Consider the following 19,636-nt stretch of genomic DNA (forward strand, 5'->3'; position numbering starts at 1 on the left):
GGCTGCTGCTGATTGACTGACATCTTCCTCAAGAGTCACGTTTGAACGCCCCGTTCCCTGAAGCCGTAAGCGCCCCCTCTCATAACGTCCTCCCAGCGCAATTACCTTCTAGTTTTGAAGGCGATGTCATTTATGCATCTCTCGACTCCGGTTCCTACTGTTGATGAATACCCTGTCACAACTCTCTAGAGCTGCTGCTGCGGCGCAGTGTCAGCGGATGAGATAATCTGGATCGTAGTAATCTGCGCGCTTATTTCCTCTGGGATGATCACCAGCCGTCGCGGCGTCGTCGCTACGCAACGATTCGCCCCTCGGCTCGGTTGCTGCGATGTAGGTATAGTCGATTTCAATGGGAGAAACCGTACTGGTAGGCTTGAAGCGTGAGTGCTTGGATTGCACTCTCTCGGAAGTCGCTGAGTGCTTATGCCAGTGCTGCCATTTGATCAATTTTAAGTTAAGCCAGATTCTCGGAGTTCTGGGAACAATTCTATTAAATCAAGACTGGTAACAGGACTCATTTTAGAGGATTTCCCAATCGGTGGTCCGCGGACACAAAGTTGACCGTGAAGACTTCTCAGGAGGTCCGCGAAGCCATTGTAAATAAATGTAATCTCTTAATTGATGAATAATGTGTGGATTTTCTCATCTCTCTAATTTTGCAAATCATCGTTGTTAAAGGGGTTCAAATGTTTTAATATTTGAAATACTCAAAAGAATGATTATTTCATCTAAACAATCAATAATAAAGTACTGGTAAAGAAATTTGTAATTCTTAACTGTATCCACTCCAACCATTGATACGCATTAGTAGTATAGTTTAGAATTAATCAGCATGATTTTCTAAGAAATTTTCAGCAGATATTCAACAAGATTTGCGAAGAGTTTCTTGGGAAGTCTTTAACGATTTCTTCAAACGTCCGTTAGCTGACTTCTATAAATGATCCTTAGAAAAGATTCTAAAACATTAAGGGCTGAATGCAATGTAGAAGCTTGGTGGATTCGAGAACTTGGTGGAACTCTTGAAAAGACTTTTAAATTTTTTGAAGAAATATTTCAAGTTTTTGCAAAATTTTGGGGATAGTTTTCGAAGAAATCTTCATCATACTCCTAGGAACAACACAATTATGGCAGTAGTTTTTTTTTTTTTTTTTTGGGGAATCTTCTCAACTACATGGTTAGTTCACTTTTGGCAAAATGTTTGTTTTTTTTTTTAGTTTTTTAACGGTGTTTAGGAAAGATGTTTGACAGGCTCCTGGAAAGATTATTAGTGGACTTACTGAACTCAAGATGATCTAGAAAGAATTCTTGCATTATCTGTGATGGATTACGGGCGACATATTTTGGGTGTGTCTGTGGATATCTGTGTTTTCTTAATTACATATCTTTGGAAAGTTTTATTAATTTTCGTTTCGAAAGTATTAATTTTTTGAAGTCCGCGGAATAATTATTTAATTTCAAAAAGGGTCGTAGGGGGGGCGTAAGCTTGGAATCACTAATTTAGAGGATTGGTTACCTTCTGGTTTAATTTATCTACATTGTTCCTTGAAATAAGTTTGTTTGTACCGTGACCGTCGTCATGCTTATTCTACGGCTGACTTGCAGCAAAAACGCTACTTATTACTTGGCTGAAAGCCAAAAATCAACGTACAAACCCAAACCTAACTTCGGCTGAACCGCAAGTTTTACTGGTCCCCAAAACTATCATAGTTCACTAAGCAGCAAATAGGAAATTGCAAAATAAAAATAAAACGAATACGTCTACGTTATGCTAGTGGTGCTTGAGCCTGTTAAATGAACGTTTAAGTAAAAAAAAGTATTGTATCAGTATCTCCTTCAAGATTGCTCAGTAAATTTATCCCGGGATTCCTCAATAATTTTCTCAAGAATATTTCTACAGTCTTTCATCCAAGGTTTACTATTGCAGTCTCTTCTGTCAGGAAATGCTAAGGCATTTTCCATTAAGTAATCCTATTTTGTTGCAATTTCTACGGTAAATGCTCTGGTACTCATCAAACGTTCGAAAACTTCTCCAAAAATCCTTGCATGAGTACATCAAGTATTTCACCCTACTCCTTGAGATTAGATTTCTGAAAAAAAAAAACAAAAACGAATGTCTGCAAAACTGTCAGGTAATTTCCTAGCTAAACTGCTTGAGAACTTCCTTAAGTAGCTTCTGGAAGAATGTTTGAGGCATTCCTGAAGCAATCACTCGAGCTGTGCTGGGAATGGTAATAGTAGTAGGCTTGAGTTTTTGCGAAAATCACGTGGCTCTCCTAATACAGTAGTTCAATATTGTGAAACTCATCAAGTAGCCTATGTTGGGTACATAAATTTTTGCAATTTCTCATCGTAATAGGCTGTTTTTCATCACGCCAATCTGTCATGAAACGGCCTACTTTCCTGCACTGAAGTATGCAGTGCGAGAATAGTTGTTACCTAACTGAAACCAGTGCTGTAATGATTCATTATGCAACGCTTTCTCATTACGCAACTGTTTTGAGTTGCGTAATGAATCATAACACAACTATTTCTCAGAAATTGTAAAATAATGGTGAATGCATTCCGATATAATTTTTGATACCCTCAAGTTGCAAAAAAATGTTGTACGTAACTCGTTGCAGAACTCGATTTTTACAGCACTCATCGTAATTATCCTACTCGGAAGGCCTTGTAGGATAAAATTACAACTCGTGCTGTAAAAATCATCATTCTGCACCTTGTTCCGTAAACTACTATTTCTAAATCAGGAGTGTCATTGAAGGCTGCAAATGCGGGAAATGCAACGGGAAATAGAACATTTTTCTACAGTAGTTTTGGGGTGCCCTTTGCAACGGGTGTTTTGCTATTTTCAAGGCATTTTGCCTGCAGCAGCGATACGCGTGAGTTTCACTGGCTCCGGTGACTGTGATTCGCTACGCTTGCCTACTGTAGTGTGAATCTCAGAACTTTTCCTAACTCTGCACTCGAGTAATTATGCTAAATCGTCGAGCTGTTAAGGAAATATAAACCCAATTTAGTACTACTTTTGAATACCAACTAGAATTTGTTAGGCGTATTTGTACCTTAACTGTAAGGCCACATTAAAAGGAATCATATCAAAATTGGAAATTTTGATTGAATTATTGCAGTAGTTTTAAACACAAATTTTGGAAGAAACCCTAGGAAAACACATGGAAGAATGGAGCAGTAAGAATTGGACCGACATATTTGCTTAGTTATTGAGTTTCTTGTACAACTCAAACAGTATTTTTTTCGCAATTCAAGTAGATTTTGTCCCGATTTAACCGCTATTATTAATTCTGGGCTATTTCTGTAGCATGGGGTTGGGTCACTTTATCTTCTCGTTTCAGAGAGCGAGTAATGGCGCTCAAACCAAAGTTTCTTAGCTAGGGCACAAGGTGGAAATACCTGTGTCTCATCCCTGGAAGACGAACACGCATGGAGTGACTTTAACTTTCTTAGCAACGTCACTCCCAAAGATGATGAAAACATTACATTCACGCTTACACTCAATTACAAAAAGTATACTAAACTACACATACACTAAATTTCAATCCGGTCGCATCACTCGCTTATAGTGAATCCTAGACCATTATCCTTCCCATCATCAAACTCCTTGACATTTATGAGGGCGTCGGTGAGTCGCTGGCCTCTCTTCAAGTAGGTGTCATATCATCATTTTCCTTTCCTTTCCTCGTAACGGTGAAGATGGGCGTGACCAGCAATGGAAATTATCATGTCTTTGCATCTCTGAATTCCGATTGGATAACTATTTGATTCAAAATAGTTTTCCATGAGTAATTGGAATAATTGTTGTAAAGTTTCTAACATGACAGTTTTCAGTATGCAATCTACGAAATACTCCGTTACCACGCAACGCAACGCAACGCAACGCAATTCAAGTAGATTTTTTAACTAAAGCTTCGTATCCCCTTTCCTATGAAATCCTAGCAGCCAGTTATTAGAGAAAAAATATTCTGAAACGAAGCATTTCCTTTGTAACTAGTGGACCCGGCAAACTTCGTCTTGCCATCAAGTAGGCTGCTGTAAAACGTCATAAAATGTCCCATACAAAACTGGTAGTTCCGTTCACTCCTGGTTTTTCTAACTTTCCCGGTGAACATCCTGAGCTTTTTATACACACAAACACGTCGGAACACTTCAGGATCATATCTAAATGAAAAAGTTCAAAATCTGATGGCCCGTTCTAGAGCCATTTCGTGACATACAAACAACATTCCATTTTTATTTATATAGATTATTTTGTTTGGGTTACAAAACGTCGAAAGAAAAAATGTCGAATTTCAAAACGTCAAATGCTAAAACGTTCTTTATATTCAATCAAAAACGATGTGAAAAAAGAAATCTGAGAACTATTCCAAACCGTTATTGAAAATTTACTGCTTTCGACGAAAACTTGCCATTATTATTTTGTAGAGAAATAGAAACAAGAAATTCATCTAACACGTGACAGCATGGTTAGGCAAAAAAAATTCTGCCGGAAATCAAAATAAAATAAATTTGAAATCTTAAAATCAAAAAGACGTGAGATTCTGGAGAATTAAAAAAATAACCATGACAAATCCTGCAAAAATCCCTTGAGTAATCAAGCTGCAATAATTGCATACTTCCATAGAAGAACTGTTGCATTGAATTGCAGTGTAAATCCTTGAGACTTCAGATGTTTCCATTCGACTCCTTTGCAGGTTCTTCAGGAATCAGGAATTTACTAACAGATTCCTCGATGAAGATCTTCAGGAATCCTTCCAGTTGTTTTTTCCAGAAATTCCCCTAGATAATCCACCAGAAACGTTTCTAGGAAACACTCTTTTTATTCTCTAGTTTTCTTCATATTTTTTTAATTCAATACAAGTCCTTTCTCTCGGGACCTTGCAAAAACTATAAACCCTCTTTTTTCCTGTAGTTTTCTTCATTTTTTTTATTTTAATTCATTTTTATATTTTTAATTAGAGATTGCATCCTTCCAAATTTAGATGCTATAAATTTCTCAATTACCTGTATTTATAAAGATAGTTTTTCAATGTTCTAGTCTAAATCGTCCAGTTGTCCTGATGATCAACCGAATCTACTATAGACTATACTAATGCAATTCTGGTAATCAACTCTGCTTTCAAACCATAGAGCTCAATATGCCTCGAAAAGTATACTGTTATAAATTTTGGAAGTTCGAAGGTCTTTAGAACACACCGAATTTGTGGTCATCAGTGTTGGTATGCATACGTTTGGTATACGTTCTGGCACATATAAATAATATTTGGTCATTGATTCATATTGGAACCAAATGGTCTGATTTTATTCGTTATTGTTCAAAATGGTTGCTTCCGTACTTATTGCTGGTATTAAATTACTCAAATCACTCGAACAACAAGGGCAGGGAGTAAACAATGCCATCCCTTATGGTTAATTTTGTTGAATGTTCGGGAGGCCTTGGAAATAATCGAAAGTTGATAACACTGCAGAATACGTTTTTGTCTCAAGCACCTGAATACCGCTATTTTCTCAATTTGGAGTCGCTGAATCTATCGCCGTTTTCGAAAATGTCATGGCCCATCTGATTTTTGATATATTGATCGCTGGAAATGCACTATTTATCGATTTCAGACAACTTGCATGCAATGTTACCTACTTATATGCAAGTTTATCAACTTGTTGCTGATTTATCTGTTCATTTTGCTACATTAACCAGTGTTCAGTGTGTTTGGAAGAATCCCTTGACATCTCTGACGAATGTATAGAGAAATTGAGGAGGAAATTGCGAGCTTTCCTTCCCATAAATCTATTTCCCTACCTGTGAAATACTAATATACCCAATTTGAAAACAATGTATGTTATTTCGGAATAATAACCAACATACTTTCAGCATTTTAGCTGATTTGTATACCTAGCTGCTGATTAGGATTCTATCAGAATTAGGAAGTGACAAACTCACAATTCTACCTTGTCTGACATTCGTCATATTTTGCTTGAAATTCAATCAAGAAGTAGGGGCAGATCCCTCGGCTGTATTTTGTATTACAATAAATGAAAGGTACCGTAAAAAGAGATATCTTTGATAATGTGGGTAATTTTGGTAGTGATGGACCCACAACATACTAAACAAATATAATTTCTTTTAATGAGTTAATCAAAATGAATGCGAAAGTAAAGAGTATTGGTATTACACTTCATGACAGAGCTATTTTCGTTGGAACCTATAACATTGAACATAGAACATAAATCTCAAATCTCATAGCAAAAAAAACATTTTTACAAATTGGGGCGATTTTTGTAATTAAAATCAGAAATTTTCTTATAATATTAAACGCCTAGAGGTATGCAATGGGGCCTTCCCTAGCCGAGTGGTTAGAGTCCGCGGCTACAAAGCAAAGCCATGCTGAAGGTGTCTGGGTTCGATTCCCGGTCGGTCCAGGATCTTTTCGTAATAGAAATTTCCTTGACTTCCCTGGGCATAGAGTATCATCGTATCTGCCTCACGATATACGAATGCGAAAATGGCAACTTTGGCAAAGAAAGCCTCTCAGTTAATAACTGTGGCAGTGCTCATAAGAACACTAAGCTCAGAAGCCGGCTTAGTCCCAGTGGGGACGTTAATGCAAAGAAGGAGAAGGTACCTACCTTGATACCTTGATGGCTACAGCGTAGCATCACGCCATTGCCGGGCGTATTGTAGAGCTCCATCTTCGTCGGTCTTGGGCGAAACTTCTCCAGTTGCCCCGAACGTTTAGGGTCGCCAGGTCCTCTTCCACTGCGTACAGCCAGCGTATTCGTGGTCTTCCCCGAAGCCGCCGGCCTCTACCTGGTTCCCTGCTGAATATTATTTTCGCAATTCTTTCTTCCGACATTCGCACTAAGTGACCAGCCCACTGAAGTCTGCCGTATTTTACACGATTGATAATATTCGCATCTTTGTACACTTGATACAACTCGTGATTCATGCGTCTGCGCCACACACCATTTTCGAGTTTCCCACCGAGTATTGTCCGCAGCACTTTACGCTCGAAAACACCGAGAGCTTTCCGGTCTGACTCTTTCAACGTCCACGCTTCGTGCCCGTAGAGAGCCACCGGAAGAATCAATGTTTTATACAGGGCGAATTTAGTTTCGGTTTGCAAGCTGCGGGACCTAAGCTGGTTACGTAGTCCGTAAAAGGCCCTATTCGCAGCCGCAACACGTCTTTTCACTTCGCGGGAAACGTCGTTGTCACATGTCACAAGTGTTCCAAGGTAAACAAATTCTTCAACAACTTCAAACACATCCCCATCAAACACTACCTCAGCACTTACACCACCATGCCTGACTCTATCTCTACCTGCAACCATGTACTTCGTCTTGGTAGAATTGATGGTCAAGCCTATCCTCGCTGTCTCCCTCTTCAGAGGCACGAAGGCCTCTTCCACTGACCTGCGATCGATTCCAATCAGGTCTATATCGTCCGCAAAGCCAAGGAGCATGTGCGACCTTGTGATAATAGTGCCATTTCTTTGCACGCCAGATCTCCTAATAGCACCCTCAAGTGCAATGTTGAACAGTAAATTCGAAAGTGCGTCTCCCTGCTTCAATCCGTCTAACGTCACGAACGAGGTTGACACCTCGTCTGCGATCCGAACACTTGATTTCGAACCATCCAGCGTAGCACGTATCAGCCTAATTAGTTTCGCCGGAAAACCATTTTCAGACATTATCTGCCAAAGCTCATTTCTTTTCACTGAGTCGTACGCCGCCTTGAAATCAATAAACAGATGGTGAGTCTGCAAGTTATACTCCCGGAATTTGTCTAGGATCATTCGCAAGCTAAACATCTGGTCCGTTGTCGAACGGCCCTCACGAAAACCAGCTTGGTATTCGCCGACGAAGGACTCCTCGAGCGGTCTCAGTCTGTTAAACAGGATGCGCGACAGAATTTTGTACGCCGAATTCAGCAGGGTAATTCCTCTGTAATTGGCACACTCCAGTCTGTGCCCTTTCTTGTAGATAGGGCGGATGAGGCCATCCAACCAGCCAGTGGGCAATTCTTCGTCCTCCCATACCTTCAGAAGTACTCGGTGGATCGACTGGTAAAGCTGCTCGCTTCCGTGCTTGAGAAGCTCGACCGGGATCTCGTCCTTCCCAGCAGCCTTACAGTTCTTCAGCTCGCTGATAGCCTTTTTAACCTCTTCTATGGTTGGTGGGTCCACAGCTTGATCGTCATCATCTATGTTCATCCTGTTCCTCGCTACATTTCCATTCTCACCGTTCAACAATTGCTGAAAGTGCTCCTTCCACCTGGCAGCCACCGCCGTTTTATCGGTCAGCAAATTGCCTTCTCGATCATTGCACATGGCGGGCACTTGTACGGTATTGTGCCGCGCACTATTGACCGTTGCCTATAATCTCCGCATATCATTCCGGTTCATGCTTTCTTGAGCGTCAGCTACCACACTTTCTTCGTGCTGCCTTTTCTTTCTGCGGTGGATTCGCTTTTCTTCGGCTCTCGCTGCCCTGTACCGCTCTCTGTTCTGTCGGGTACCGGCCACAAGCATACGGCTTCTGGCAACATTCTTCATGTCTGTCACCCTCTGGCACTCTTCATCGAACCAGTCGTTCCGTCTTCGTCGTTGACCAGTGCCGATCACTTCCCGCGCCGTTGTTGTCACAGCTTCGTGGATAGGGTCCCACAGGCTGTCGACGTCCCCAGCAACGTTGACTCTTCCCAACTTCTCGTCTAGTTGCTGACGGTACTGCGCAGCTACCCCATCAGTCGACAAGCGCTAGCGCATGACGGCTCACCATAGTAGCATGTCCGAAAGAACTTGAAACTATTGAGAACCAGAGCTACAGGTCCAAAGCCCTGATAAAGGTGGATGGTTGTGATGGCTATGACCGTGGTCATCATGTAAAGAACAAGCGGACGATGCTGTATCGTGTCAGCATCGAGGAGGCAGCCCCTCTAGCACGATGTAGGTAGCGCAACCCTGGTTAGGTGGCCTATCGAAGACTCTTCACCAACCAAGAAAGGCAAAAGTAGAGAAGGAGAAGGTATGCAATGTATTATTTGCTCTAAGAAGTGTTAGTAATTCATTTGAATTTATTCCAAATATACTTTTTTTATATTCCAAAAACGATTGGTTTATGTTGAATTCATTGTCTTGTTCAATGTCGAAACACGATAATCGATATCTATGTATAATTATAATTGTATGTATTGAAAACACTTTTATAGACGATTTATTCTATAAATTCTGTATTTTAATTATTAAAACTAAATCCTCGTTCTCTAACATTACCTTTCTACATTTCAGTCGAAAACAGTAATGTTGTTAAACAGTAGTTTAATTGTGGACTTTCATGTGTTTAGCCATTATAAAAGTTACCCCTAAACCGAAAATGGACTTTCTATTATAGAAAAAAAAAATATAGGTCCATTCGACATGGATCATTATGCTATCTTTCAACTACAATCGATAACGTGGTTATCAGTGTTTGTTTTTAATATATAAAATAAAGATCATATAAATTGAATAAAGAAATATTCAGATTTTCTTCCTATAAATTATGGAAGTCACCCCATTTTACGATGATTTAGAAAGCAATGTTTGCCTGGAACAACATATTTTTAAAATATGCATCATTTCTGTATTTGATCTCAGTTATTAGTTAAATTTAAAGCGCCCATTGGCATTGGCCAACACGGATAACTTCTCCTGGAGTGGAAATATAGTCGAATCTCCATAACTCGATATTCAAGGGACCATCGACTTATAGAATTATCGAGTTATAGAACATACCGATACCAAAAATTTTAAAATCAAAGGTTTAAATTTCTATATTTCCAATACCTTTATGATCATTTCTGCAACATTTTGTTGAAAGCATTTTGAAAAAATATCTTTGTATACTTTTTTCAAAATGTTCGAAAAATCCCTTATTTTTACTAAAAATTCATTCTTTTATTTCTATGTTTTTTAAACTTTTATTACAACTTGCAAGTCCTTTATTCACTGCCAAACTAGAAATGGTCCATGTCTCCCTGTATAAAAAATGGTTTTTAGATGGGTATCGAGTTATGGAGGGAAAATTACCTCTCACGTGGCATCGACTATTGGAGACATCGAGTTATAGAAGTATCGACTTATGGAGAGCATGATGTATGAGAATTTGAAAGGACCGCAAAATCCATCGAGTTATAGAATACATCGAGTTATAGAACATCGAGTTGTGGAGTATTCCATAGTATATAATGTATTCCGATAGGTTCAAATTTATCAACTTCGGGGCACTTGATATTAGAGGCCACTATTTTAGATAAGAGAATTTTGTAGTAGGGGGATCTCCCTCTCTGATTTTGAATAGCAAGTACATTGTCAATATATTGCTAAGAATGATCAACGATCTGTCAAGAAACACACTACGAGCATTTTGACAGTTATTTACTGAGTGCTGCCGTTGCCAAAGTTGTCATATATGGTTATAACATGGCTTTGTTTTGTTGTCGTAAGTGTTATCACGCAAGTAATGGAGGGTCTAGAATACATCTCCCCTACAATTGTCTAAATATTTCTTTAGGAATTTGTCAAGAATCTACCTCAGCAGGAATCCATTGCACAAGAAATTTGAATAGATTTTCTTGGGTATCCCTTAAAAATATTGTCCAATGTGACAAAAAAATTGCTAATATATTCTACCAATAAATTCTCCGATCCTCCACCATCTGTCTTCTTAAGTCCTAATTATGCATTTTCCCATAATAAAATCACAGTAAGACCTTACCAGAATATGTTCTGAAATCTTAGAGGAAATTTTTTCTATGATTTCTGGAGTAATCCATCAGAAATCTTATTGAAAATATGTCAAAAAATGGGATCGGTTTCATTGGTATTGATCGATGTTCCTTCAACTACATCGTTAGGAATCCGATAGAGACTTGGAAGAAAAGGAATTTTCGTATGAAACTACACGCTGAAGGAAAGTACAAAGTTTCTCAATATCCAGAAAAATGTAAATCAATATGAATCTCTTGCAATCATGAACTGCGATGGTGAAGAATCTTTATAAGAATTATCTTGTTTAACCCCTCTACCGGCAGCTTCATTTTTTACCACCAAAAAACATTCAAATCGCGATAACTTTTTTGTTTCTTGATATGTTTGCACCATTTTTTCCACAAGAAAAACTCTTCTTGTTTAAGAAGCCGTGTCGATATTAATCATTGGTGATCTGGTTTTGAAGATATTCCGATGTTCCTAGGGGGACCGACATTTTCCATATAAAATGTCTTTGGCGGCCATTTTGGTTTATCAAAAAAATAAAATGTGTACTATACAATACCAGGTAATAAGGAGCTACTTTGAAAAAATCATACAAATCGATTCAGTATTCTTGGAGAAATCTGAAAATTACGATATGAGGTTTTTTAGGGTTTTCAAGATTTTTATTTTTCCAGGGTGGTACCAGAAACATAAATGCTCATTACTCAAAGACGGCTGCACAAAATTGCTTCATTTTTTCACAACATACTCGCATTAATGTATCATTTCGAGGAGTGAATATCCGAATATGATAAAAATTCTGTAGCCTGAAATATTTACGTGGGTTATGGCTACGCGTCGGTCCCCCAAGGAATTTTGGAATATCTCCAGATCTAGATGACCAATTATCAATATCGACACATATTCGAAAAGGAGAAGAGTTTTTTTGAGAACTTGTTAAAAAATGGTGCAAAAATATCAAGAAACAAAAAAGTTATCGCGATTTTAATATTTTTTAGCGGTAAAAAATGAAGCTGCCGGTAGAGGGGTTAAAGACCATGCGCGCAATACTACAGAGAAACGAAAGTCAAACTGGAACCACTGCACTCCATCCCCCAACATACTCTCTGTTGCGAGAGAGTGAGTGCTTTGTTTACCTTTTGTCCCAAATGAGCGACTCACTTCGCGCCCGATCGCGTTCACTCAACATAAGATCACCACCGCCACCACCCTTCTCCTGCACCCTGATTCTGACCGACTCTCCGCCATTCTCGCGCACCGTGTGCGCATTGCATTCCGCGTGCGAGCGCGTGTTTTGCATTATGTTTCGAATCGTCCACTCACTCGCTCACTCACTCAAAAACGTCGTCGTCATCGGCTTATGTTTCGTAGTGCTTCGTTTGGGCGTAGCATGCGTCGTCGGTGATCGCGCGATCGCAGTAGACCGCGACAGCGTGGTTTGTTGTGTTCTGCGGGGACTTCTCCAGCCGGTCCCGACTCAACGCCTGCTCAGTTGCTCACCAGAGTTGCAACGGTTTGCGCGCGCTCTTTGTCGAGTCATCGGTTTTTTTTTTCATTGCCCTTTAAAATTTTCGAAGCGGACTTTTGGTAGGCTCGGGCGTCATAGGGCATTACAGAGCCGACATCATTTCTTAATGTAAATATTTTGGTGCGCGAAGAAGTTCTCGGTTATCGCGCAAAACGTCACCAACGACGACGACAAAATGAGACTCTCCAAAAACTGATTTCGCGGTGATCTTCGAGGGTGTGTGTATTCGCGATTGTGTCCAACATTTTGAGTTCAGTTGATGCGAAATAAGTTTATTTTCGTAGCGCTGAACGGTGGTGACGCTGAGCTGTGTAGCAGTTTTTGGAACGAAACGAATCGGAAAGTCCGGAACAGGCTCAAGTGCACGACGAGCGAGTTCTGATTCTCGAGAAGTAAAATTGAAAGTGATTCGTATGAAAAGACGAAGAATAGAGAGGAAGGAAACGAATCGAAAAACGAGATTCTGAAGTGCCGATTTGATTGATCGTCGACTTTATCGAGTGCGTGTGATCTCTACAGGGAAGGTGGACCCCGAAACGGTAGTGTCGACGTTTTCTGAAGTCTATGAAAGACACAAAGAGGCCGAATGCAGTGTTGTGCCCTTTTTGTCAAAGTGAATAAATTAGAGTGCCACTAATCGGATTAAAAGTCCCTTTATCTACGTATTTGTGATCGGACCGCGGTTCAAATCCGGTCCACAGTTCGTACTTTTTCGAAGAAACGCACCGTTGCTGAATTACGCAGCACAACGCTGGAAACGTTCTTCCCGATGTACAACAAACTCATAGTTGGCGGAGTCGGAGTGTAGTTTACGCATAGTAAGCACTGACCGAATCGCAGCAATCGCTGGATGGGAACAAATTGGATTAGAGCGAAGTAGCAGTTGGGGTAGTCGTCGATGTGCGTGCGCGGTGAGTGTGACAGAATCGTCATCGTAGTAGGCCCAGGGATGCCAGGTGGGAAGATGTGTCTTCCATGGGAAGACATTTGAGTAGAGTGGAAGACATTTAGGAATTTGTGAAGACATTTGGAAGACAATTCAAAACAAATAAATAAATGAGTCGGCAAGGTTGGCAATTACAGGAACTTGCACGTAACTTTTCAAAAGGACCTAAGTAACAATGAGAAATTTTCTTCTCTCTCGCTCTATTTCGATAATAACAGTGCAATTCTAAAACTTTTGTGAAGTTTTTCACTATTGATCGAAAGACACTGTGCTTGGCGTTGCACATAAAAAACGCAACAGCTGATCTTAATTTGGCTCAGTTATTGATTGAAGAGAAAGTATAGTAAGTGAGCCCCTCAATGTTAGATAGATTCTTTTGAAAAGTTACGTGAGAACTCAAGAGGAACTCTAGAAAATTTTTACAGTGATTAATCTGGCAATGTTTCCGTGGATTTCATGAGAAAAAATACCATGGATTCAATCAGAACTATGAACATTTTCAAGGATACGTTTGGATTATTTTTCAGCAATTCTTACAGAGATTTCTAGAGAAATTCTTCTAGTTATGCCTTGAAGGAAAATTCCAGTGTTACTCAGTGTTTTTGACAAACATTTCCTCCCTGCAAAGTAAATTCTCAGGTAATAACTGTGGAAGGGCCCATAAGAGCGAGCTGAGAAGCAGGCTTCGTATCATTTGGGACGTAACGCCAGAAAGAAGAAGAACTCCATGAGTTCCTCCAGAGATTGTATGAAGATTTTTTGAGAAGACTTGAATTGGTATCTGTATGAAATTTACCAACGATGCCTTCAGCAATCATTTCATTACTTATGAATGAGTTTTAATTCAGGGAAATCTCGCATGCTCTTGTTGCTACTGTTTTCGTCTAAGAAAATCCTCAATGATTTTCACCACTCAAATCTATATCATGAGTTGTTGTTCTGCGAGAGCGAACTCATTTGATATCTGCTTCGAAAAACTCACGCATGAGATTTCGATGCAAAATCCATTGCTCACGCTCATGCCGTCAAAAATTATTCTTCCGTAAAACCCATATGAAATTTGTCAAAACCCAATGTTAGGTTTGTTATGCTTGTAGCAGAAAAAAATGGCTCTACGTGAAAAAAAAATGTGGAAATACAAGCCAATGAGTCAAACGAATGAACCAACTGATTCATGATTTTTTGGCTGCTGAGTTGCGTGAGTACAACTCGAGCGTGATAATTTCATGCATGAGAAATGAGAACTTTAGATTTTTGCAACACTGGTTTAGGCTGAGATTTTTTTTTAGGGATTCATTCAGATGATTCTAAAGGGATTTCATCATTAATAAGATTAATCGAAGCAGAATCTCAAATTTTCAAGAGCACAAATCTGAAGAACTGTGCAGCGTTTTGAGCTGAAAACTTAATCGATTGATCACTCGCTGCTGGTGATCAACCGATGGAATTTTCAGCTTAGTCGAGTGATCAGTTCTCCAGATTTGAAATTTTGAATTTTGCTTCGATTCATCTTCACCTTAAGCGTGGAAGAACTTTTACAGGGCTCTCCATTAATTCTTTTTATGATTTTTATTGAATAATATATTTTTGGAAATTCCTTAAGTATTTTTTGAAGAAATTCCAGAATGTATTATAGACATCCCAGGAACAATTCCAATTCCTAGAAAACCATAAAAAACTTATAGAGGAAACCCTGAAGTAGTTTCGGAAGGAATTGCTGAACAATTCCTGAATTCTTGAAGGAATTTTGAAAGAATCTCTCACATGACCTCTGCAGAAAATTTTTGGATGAATACTTGGAAAAAAATGCTAAGGGAATCCCTGAAAAAAGTCCTGCAGGAATTCTTAAGAACTGTTTCTGGAGGAATACCTTGAGAAAATCCTGGAAGCTGGAGGAATTTCTGAAGAAATTCCAGAAGAAACTACTGAAGCAATCTCTTGAGAAATCTCTGGAAGAGTTCCTGTAAGAACCCCTAGAAAAAAAATATGGTAGAATCTCTGGTGGAAATCTTGAAGTAATCCAAGATGGATGTTTTGGGAAAGCCTTCAAATAATTTCTGATGTAGTATGTGTAGGAATACCTGCAGAAATTTATGAGATACTCTCAGGTAGTCTTTGAAGGAATCCCTACAAGCTTCTCGGCAGAAATTACAAGAGTGCAAAAGTCTCTGTTCGGAATGTCTGGAGGAATTTCTGAAAGAATCTCAGGAGGAATTATCGGAAAAATCTGGAGGCATCTCTGGAAAAATTTCTAGAATCATCTCCTGGATGCACTTGCGGAGGAATCCATGGTTGAATTTATGGAGAAATCCCCAATGGAATTCTTGGAAACAGTCTTGAACACATTTTAAACGCTCTGAGGAAAATTCCTAGAGAAATTCTTGGGGAGCCTATGGTGGAATTCTATGAAATAATCCTGATGTAATTCCTGGATTTTTTTATGGTAAATCTGATACATTACTTGAAGCAATTCCTTGTGGAATCTCTGGTAGAATTCCTGGAGGAAGCTGTGGTAGAATTTATGGAGAAATCCCTGGAAGAATTTTGGAGCAAGCCCAAGTGGAATTCCTGATGGAAATCCTGGAGGAATGCCTAGGAGAGTGCCAAAAAATACCTAATAGAAACTCCTGGATGAATACCTGGTAGATCGTGTAATATTTCTAGAGATTACTTGGACGAATTCAAATTGGAGTTTTTTGTAGAAATGCTTTGTAGAATATCTGAAGGAATCACTGGCACAATTGCTAAGGATTCTTTGGAGGAATCCCAGGTGGAATTCTAGATAGATTTTTTATGTACAAAATTCGTAGTCGATTCCCTTGCTATATTTCTAGAAAAAAAAAAATGGTAGAATTTTTAGAGGAAATTTTGATGAAATTCCTTGAGAAATCCCTAATGACATTCCTGAAGGGGCGGCTTGCATAAATTCAAAAAGGAATCTCTGATAGAATTATGTAATTGCCGGAAGAATGTCTGGTAAAATTCCTGAAGGATTCATAAATCTCCAAATCTCACTTTTTTTGAAAATCCAACTTTTTTTTGAAAATTGTATTTTTTTTCTTGAATCTACAGAGTTATTATCCGTAATAATCCAAATTCCAAATTTCGAATTCTAAATTCTTATCCCTAAATCTTTAATTCCCAACTCCTAATTCCTAATTTTCAATACCTTATTTCAAATTCCTAATTCCTTATTTCTAATTACTAATTCCCGATCCCAAACAAAAGTATTTATTAAATAGAGAGGAATCTATGGAGTACTACTTGATAGAAAACCTTGGAAGAATTCCAATTCCTGGAAAACCATAAAAAACTTCTAAAGGAAACCCTGGTGTAGTTTCCGAAGGTATTGTTGGACAAAATCTAACAGAAATATTTGAAGAACTTCCTGATAAAAACTTGTTCTGTGTGCATCCTTGAAGGAATTTTGGAAGAATTTCTCAGAGGACCTCTGCAGGAAACTTTTGAGTGAATAGCTGGAAAAAATGCTGAAACAACCTTTGGAAGAATTCTTGCACGAATTCTAAGAAGAGTTTCAGGGGATATAACTCGAGAGAATCCTAGAGGATGGGGAAATTTCTGAAGAAATCCGAGAAGAAATTAGTGTTGTAATTTCTTGAGGAATTCCTGGAAGAATTTGTGATTCCCTAGAAAAATTTCTGAAAAAATCTTTGGTGTAAATCTAGAACGAATCTAAGACGAATGTTTTGAAAAGTTCGTGGCAGAACCTTTCAAATAATTTTTAGCGCAAGCCGTGTAGGAAACCCTAGAGAAATTCCTGGGGTACTACCAGGAAGACTTTGAAAAAAAAAACCTACAAGCATCCCTGCAAAAAAAATACTGGAGTAATGCCTGCAGAAATCTCTGTTAGGAATGTTAGGAGAAATCCTTGAGGAATGCCTTAAGGAATCTCTAGAGAAATTTCTCTAGGATTCTCAAGAAGAAGTTTTGGAATAATCCCTGGCATTCTGGAAGAATTCCTAGAATTAATTTCTAGAAAATTTTTAACGCTATGGGGAGAATTTCTAGAGAAATTCCTGGGTAATTTATGGTAGAATTCCTGGAAAATTTTTATGCCTGGTAAAGTACCTAAAACAATACTTAATAATTCCTGGAGGAATGTCTGGTAGATCTAGTAGTACATCTGGAGTATCCAAATTGGAATTTTCGGAGCAAATTTCTGAAGGAATCACTGGCACAAGTGTTAAGGATTTCCTGGATGAATTCTAGGAGGCATCCCTGGTGAAATTCCAGGCGGAATCCTTGGTAGAATTTCTAAGTACAATCCCCGGTCGAATCTCTTGCGAACGTTCTGGAATAATGGTGGAATTCTTAGAGGAATCCCTGGGGAAATTTCTGGAGAATCCCTGGTAGGATTCCCGTAGGAAACCCTAGTTGAATTCTTGGAGGAATCTCTGGTAGAATTTTTGGAAGAATTCCTTGTGCAATTGCTGGGAGGATCCTTGGTGAAATTCCTGAAGGAATCAAATATCTCCAAAATGCTATCTATTTCCGAAAATAAAAAAAATCTTTTTGGAAATTCCAAATTTGAAATTAGAAATTCCAAATTCTCAATGTCCAATTCCCAAATTCTAATGTTTAAATTCCAAATTCGACATTCCAAATTCCCAATGTCCAATTTCCAAATTCCAATGTCCAATTTTCTAAATTCGAAATTCAAAATTTCAAATTCTAAATTCGCAATGTCCAATTTCCAATTTCAAAACTCCCAATGTCCAAATTCCAAATTCGAAATTCCAAATTCCAATGTCTAAATTCCCAATTCCCAATGTCCAAATTCCAAATTCGAAATTACTAATTCCCAATGTCCAAATTCTAAATTCGAAACTCAAAATTCCAAATTCCCAAATTTCCAATTTCAAAACTCCAAATGTTCAAATTCCAAGTTCCAAATTCCAAATTCCGAGTTCCAAATTCCTAATTCCGAATTTCAAATTCCAAATTCCGAATGTCCAATTTCCAAATTCCAAACTCCAAATTTCCAATGCCCAATTTCAAAAGTCCCAATGTCCAAATTCCATATTCCCAATGTCCGAATTCGAAATTCGAAATTCTTGAGGAATGCCCTAAGGAATCTCTAGAGAAATTTCTTGAAGGATTCTCAAGAAGAAGTTTTGGAATAATCCCTAGCATTCTGGAAAAATTCCTAGAATTAATTTCTAGAAAATTTTTAACGCAATGGGGAGAATTGCTAGAGAAATTCCTGGGTAATATATGGTAGAATTGCTGGAAAATTTTTATGCCTGGTAAAGTACCTAAAACAATACTTAATAATTCCTGGATTTTCTGGAGGAATGTCTGGTAGATCTAATAGTACATCTGGAGTATCCAAATTGGAATTTTCGGAGCAAATTTCTGAAAGAATCACTGGCACAAGTGTTAAGGATTTCCTGGATGAATTCTAGGAGGCATCCCTGGTGAAATTCCAGGCGGAATCCTTGGTAGAATTTCTAAGTACAATCTCCGGTCGAATCCCTTGCGAACGTTCTGGAAAAATGGTGGAATTTTTGGAGGAATCTCTGGGGAAATTCCTGGAGAATCCCTGGTAGGATTCCTATAGGAAACCCTAGTTGAATTCTTGGAGAAATCTCTTGTAGAATTCTTGAAAGAATCCCTTGTGTAATTTCTGGGATAATCCCTGGTAAAATTCCTGAAGGAATCAAATATCTCTAAAACACTATCTGTTTCCAAAAATTCACCAATTCATTTTGCAAATTCCAAATTCGAAATTCGAAATTTCAAATTCCCAATGCCCAGTTTTCAATTTCAAAATTCCTAGTGTCCAATTTCCAAATTCGAGACTCAAAATTTCAAAAGCCAAATTTCCAATTTCAAAACTCCCAATGTCCAAATTACAAGTTCCAAATTTTAAATTCCGAGTTCCAAATTCCTAATTCTAAGTTCCAAATTCCCAACGTATAAATTCCAAATTCCGAATGTCCAATTCCCAAATTCCAAATTCGAAATTATAAATTTCATATTCCCAATGTCCAATTTCAAAAGTCCCAATCTCCAAATTACAAGTTTCAAGTTTCAAATTCCAAATTCCAAATTCCCAATGTCCAAATTCCAAATTCGAAATTCAAAATTTCCAATGTCCAATTTCCAATCTCAAAACTCCCAATTTCTAATTTTCAAATTCCAAATTCCAATGTCCAAATTTTAAATTCTAAATTACTAATTCCCAATGTCCAAATTCCAAATTAGAAATTCAAAATTCCAAATTTCCAATTTCAAAACTCCCAATGTCCAAATTCCTAATTCCAAATTCCAAATTCCGAAGGTCCAATTTCCAAATTCCAAATTCCCAATGTCTAAATTACAAGTTCTAAGTTCCAAATTCCAAATTGCAAATTCCAAATTCCAAATTCCTAA

The 19,636-nt window shown here is 38.3% G+C and overlaps 1 protein-coding gene across 5 annotated transcripts in view; it reads left to right on the top strand.

Moving 5' to 3' along the window:
* LOC5573415 overlaps positions 1 to 19,636 on the top strand; it is a 627,799-nt gene that overhangs the window by 325,771 nt on the left and 282,392 nt on the right. The window contains exon 1 of one of the 5 annotated variants that reach the window (XM_021839305.1): positions 12,223 to 13,205. The exons of the other annotated variants lie outside the window; for them this stretch is intronic. The gene's annotated coding sequence lies outside the window, so the exon portion shown is untranslated. Of the gene's footprint in view, positions 1 to 12,222; positions 13,206 to 19,636 lie in introns of those variants that run through there. 5 annotated transcript variants of the gene reach the window in all.

The sequence above is a fragment of the Aedes aegypti genome, chromosome 1 (genome assembly GCF_002204515.2).
Source record: "Aedes aegypti strain LVP_AGWG chromosome 1, AaegL5.0 Primary Assembly, whole genome shotgun sequence".
In the NCBI taxonomy this organism is placed as follows: Eukaryota; Metazoa; Arthropoda; class Insecta; order Diptera; family Culicidae; genus Aedes; species Aedes aegypti.